We start from the raw sequence: 4,976 nt of genomic DNA, 5'->3' as shown, positions 1-4,976 counted from the left end.
AAGAGTCGGACACAACTGAGCGTCTTCACTTTCACTTTTCACTTTCACGCATTGGAGAAGGAAATGGCAACCCACTCCAGTGTTCTTGCCTGGAGAATCCCAGGGATGGGGGAGCCTGGTGGGCTGCTGTCTATGGGGTCACACAGAGGCGGACACGACTGAAGCGACTTAGCAGCAGCAGCAGCAGTGTCTTATTCCCTGACCAGAGATGGCACTGGTACCTCTTGCAGTAGAAGCATGGAGGAGTCTTTTTCTTTTTTTTCACTTCATTTTATTTATATTTATTTTTAGAAAGTGAAAGTGAAGTCCCTCAGTCGTGTCCGACTCTTTGCGACCCCATGGACTGTAGCCTACCAGGGTCCTCCATCCATGGGATTCTCGAGACAAGAATACTGGAGTGGGTTGCCATTTCCTTCTCCAGGGGATCTTCCTGACCCAGGGATCGAACCTGGGCCTCCTGCATTGGAAGTAGACGCTTTAACCTCTGAGCCATCAGGGAAGCCTGCTTAGTTCTATTCTAGTCTCTGTTCTGTTTATTTTTATTGGAGTATAATTGCTTTATAATGTTGTGTCATCTTCTGCTGTACAAAGAAGTGAATCAGCTCTATGCATACACATATCCCCTCTCTCTTGGCCTTCCCTTCCATCCCCCCATCCCACCCCTCTGGGTCATCACAGAGTACAGAGCTGAGCTCCCTGGGCTCTACACCAGGTTCCCACTAGCTATCTATTTTACACATGGTGGAGTCTTCACCACTGGACTACCAGAGAAGGCCCCAGCCACATCTGCACCCAGCCCCCTTCTGGAACGTTCTGGTGAAGAATGACTTGAAAGGGTGTCCAAACCCACCTCCCCACCCTGGAACCAAACTCCTTCCTCTCTCCTTGCACTTACTTCATGGGCCAGTCCCGTCCCTTCCTGGACCCAGACTTCTGTAGTGTACTTTTTGAGTTGTGAAAGACATGGAAATTATTTTCTTATGTGTTAATTTTATATTGATATAAAACAATTTTATATCAGAATTACACAGAATAAAGTGATACCTTTTGGCCCTGAATTGGGTGTGCCCCCAAACGGGCCTCCGACAATCAGCCCTCTCCCCAACTTTCTGTTCTAAACCTTTGTGGAAGGCTGGTGTCACTGGTTGTGGCCGTTAGAGAGGCCTGGGCTGAAATGACCTTCGGTTAAAGGTCCAAACATTCCAGAAGTTTCCAGGCCCTTCTCTGAGCAGAGCTGACTCCAGAGGAGGAATGTCTTACCAATCGACCACTCTGACCTTTGCCTGTGCTCTGCCTTACTAAGTTCAGATACCTCCGTTTCCAGAATCTTGTAAAGGCGCAAATTTTGATTTCTTTCTAGGAAATCCTTTTTGGAGACAAGCAAATTCTTCCTTTGTGAGAGTTCCAACCCCCACACCACAATCTCTGGGCCGGTACAAAGTCCAGCCCCGGGGTTGATTTCCAAGAAAGGGGAGACTTTTCTTTCTGCCTCCTGGTCCACCCTCAGAAGCGCCCCGCCCCGCGCTGGGCCCAGTGCCCGCCAGGGGGCGCGCCGACCCACCCTCCCTCCTTGGTTGGGGGGTTGGGAGGGAGAGACCAGTCCAGACTCGGGCTCCGCGGCGAAGACCCCGTCCCTCCCTGCCTGTGAGTCGCGTCCCCCACCTTGTGCCACACCCTGTCGAGATCAGTGCAAGAAAGCGGAGACTTGTGATTGAAATGGAATTTTTATTCAGTGCAACCAGGAGGTCATGGTAACTTGAAACTTGTTCTTAAGTGGAAAAGTGGGTGTTATCTTGCCACCTTTGGAAGTGGAGAAAGGACTGGACTCCGTTTGCATCGATCCCGCCATGATAGAATATGTAAGGTTGCAGAATTCACAGAGTGCCTCCTGGTTTGCTCCTGGTGGAGAAAATGCCAAGGGGAATCACGGATCTCATTAAGGGTCCCCAGGTCCAGCCTGGGGATTGATCATCCCTCACGGTATTAGTCACAGGGGTCATTGTGAGAGGTCAGGGTCCTGGGGACATCCAACAGCAAAGTAACCTCTCACGATTGTCCATGGTCACAGAAAGGGGACCAGTCTCCCTACTCAGGATAGATTTAGGATGACTGTTACAAAGGAGACAGAATAAGGAGGGAGGGATTGAATCTGAGTGTCTCCTATCCCTCTAAAACCCACTCCATGTCCCAGATCTAAGGGGACAACATATCTCTCCAGGCTCATTCAGGACACAGCATCCAACTGACCTCTGATCAGCCAACACTGAAGAGAGACAGAGAGAGCGGGGGAGCAAGAGAGAGATGGATGCAGAGGGAGGGATGGATAGATTATGGGCAGAGGAGTAGAAAAGAGAAACACAAGCTGACCAATGAAGAGGATGAAATAGAAATAAAAACGAAAGGAGAAAGAAGCAACAGAGAGTTCAGTTCAGTTCAGTCGCTCAGTCGTGTCCAACTCTTTGCCACCCCATGAACTGCAGCACGCCAGGCCTCCCTGTCCATCACCAACTCCCAGAGTCCACCCAAACCCACGTCCATTGAGTTGGTGATGGATGCCATCCAGCCATCTCATCCTCTGTCGTCCCCTTCTCCTCCTGCCCTCAATCCCTCCCAGCATCAGGGTCTTTGGTGGATGGAATAGAGTAGGTGGATGGGGACGGAAGGACCCAGAAAAGCACTCGGTGGGGGGAGATGAGTCATAGAACCGGTATGCAGGCCCCCCTTTCCTCCGTGCCCCCTCCTCCCTTGGAAGGCACAGAACCTCACCTGCCACAAACCCGATCGTCTGAGGATACAGCCGAGTAACAATTTTGACCTTTCACCTTCACCACGAAGGACTCCTGGGGCCTGTTGACCAACCACGGGCAGCACTGCTCGAAGCAGACCCTAAAGGTGCAGTTTCCACACTTCCGGGTCCTGCCCAAGGGTACCACGGCATCGTCATAGCAACAGTCCTGCCGGGGGTCGTAGAACTGGTCCCCGCATCGCTCTTGTGACTGGCACAGCAACAGCTGAGTGCCTGTGGGGGACACTGGAGGAAACAGAGGTGGTGTCACCCCGGCAGCGGGGTGGGCAAGTCCTGGGCTGGGGTCTTCTGGGAGCGGCACCCCACCCCCCAGCGTCCGCGTCCCTCCTGGGCTCACCTGGGGCAGCATGTGAGCAGAGAAGCAAAAGGACGCAGACAGCAGCCAAGACAGCTGTGGGAGAAAAAGGGATGATGCTTGGCCTCAAAAGCGGATGGGGCAGCCACTGGAGCCCAACCTAGAGGAGGGGGGGTCCGAGGGGGTGTCTGTCCTGACCAAGGCTCAGGGAAAGCTTAGAAACAGACCTGTGTTAGGTGTCTGCGGATTATGGGTCTGTGGAAGTTGAGAGGAGGCAGGCAGGACTCAGAGAAATGGGTTTGGGGTTCTGAGGGATGTGGGTGTTCCCTGGGAGGGAAGAGTTCAGAGCAGGAGGCTCAGCTGGAGTCAAGCGTTAAAGGCAGCTGAGCTAACACTGGTGTCGTGTTATGTCCATGACCAATATTAAAATTTAGATGCCAGGATTTGGGGTGGGAGCCTGTCATAATGTACAGCATTGGGCATGAGTTTGGAAATTGATCAGGGACATGGATGGGGCTGCTCTTGGTCTTCCCAAGTGGTTCAGGGATAAAGAACACTCCTGCCATATCCCATGGATGGAGGAGCCTGGTAGGCTGCAGTCCATGGGGTCGCTAAGAGTCAGACACGACTGAGCGATTTCACTTTCACTTGTCACTTTCATGCACTGGAGAAGGAAATGGCAATCCACTCCAGTGTTCTTGCCTGGAGAATCCCAGGGATGGGGGAGCCTTGCCTGGGGAATCCCAGGGATGGGCTGCCGTCTATGGGGTCGCACAGAGTCGGACACCACTGAAGCGACTTAGCAGCAGCAGCACCCAACGCAGGAGGCACAGGTTCAATCCCTAAGTCAGGAAGATCCCCTGGAGAAGGAAATGGCAACCCACTCCTGTATTCTTGCCTGGAGAATCCCATGAACAGAGGAGCCTGGAGAGCTACAGTCCATGGGGTCCCAAAGAGCTGGACATGACTGAGCGACTGAGCAGGCATGCACGCCCTTGGGGATGTGGCAGGGGTACTGCTATGATGGAGTCCCTTGTCTGGCTGGGGGCTAGGGACGAGGAGTGATGGATTGAAGCGAGGATGGCGTTGAGGCTGATTTTGGATTTGGGCCCCAAGAGAGTCGGGATTTGGTCCTTCTTACCCAGGATGCAGCGTCGTGGAGTCATGGCTCTGGGTTGGCTGCGGTGGAGTGGAAGGAAGTGTAGCAGATCCCAGCAGCTGGTTTTATACTATGCCGCCGAAGCCCCGCCCCCACCTCCCCAGAAAGAAGCTCCTGCTCTCATCAGCTCTCCTGTCTTCCTGCCAGGCCTGCAGAGACACGCTGGGGCCCTGGGGCAGCAACAGGTTTCAGATGTGAGCTTGGTCACGTCACTGTCAAACATGATGTCAATTCTTTGAGAGCCAGGAGGAGACCCATGGGGCCCCCTCCTCCCCCTCCCCACCAGAGCCTCCCTCTCACCTCGGACACTGCAGCCTCTTTTGCAAATAGGGATCCTTGGGGTCCTTCCCACTCTCCCAAGATGAATCCACTCGCCAGCTTTCCCATCAGATCCTCTGTCTTCTACTTTCTGGACTTTAAAAAAAAATAATTTTATTTATTTATTTATTTTTGGCAATGCTGGGTCTTCGTTGCCACGTGTGGGTTTTTCTCTAGTTGAGGGGAGCAGGGGCTGCTCTCTAGTTGCGGGACACAGGCTTCTCATCGCAGTGGTTTTTCTTCCCGCCTCTTTGTCACTGAGCCACCAGGGAAGCCCGACCCTTATTTTTTTAGTCTAAAATAGATGACAGACACATTTAAGAGCCTGGCAATAAAGATTCACTGAGAATGAGCTGTGTGGCAAGCCCTGAGTTAGAGGCTGCTACAGGTGCAGTGAT

The 4,976-nt window shown here is 52.8% G+C and overlaps 1 non-coding gene across 1 annotated transcript; it reads right to left on the bottom strand.

Annotated features, from left to right (window-relative positions):
• Positions 1–426: 426 nt before the first annotated feature.
• On the bottom strand, positions 427–499 carry TRNAW-CCA (transfer RNA tryptophan (anticodon CCA)). The gene has a single exon. It is a non-coding gene; the product is annotated as a tRNA-Trp (tRNA).
• Between the last annotated feature and the right edge of the window lie 4,477 nt (positions 500–4,976).

The sequence above is a fragment of the Bos mutus genome, chromosome 18 (genome assembly GCF_027580195.1).
Source record: "Bos mutus isolate GX-2022 chromosome 18, NWIPB_WYAK_1.1, whole genome shotgun sequence".
Taxonomy (NCBI): domain Eukaryota; kingdom Metazoa; phylum Chordata; class Mammalia; order Artiodactyla; family Bovidae; genus Bos; species Bos mutus.
Note: the sequence above shows the minus strand (reverse complement) of the source record. Positions and strands in the feature narration are given on the sequence as shown.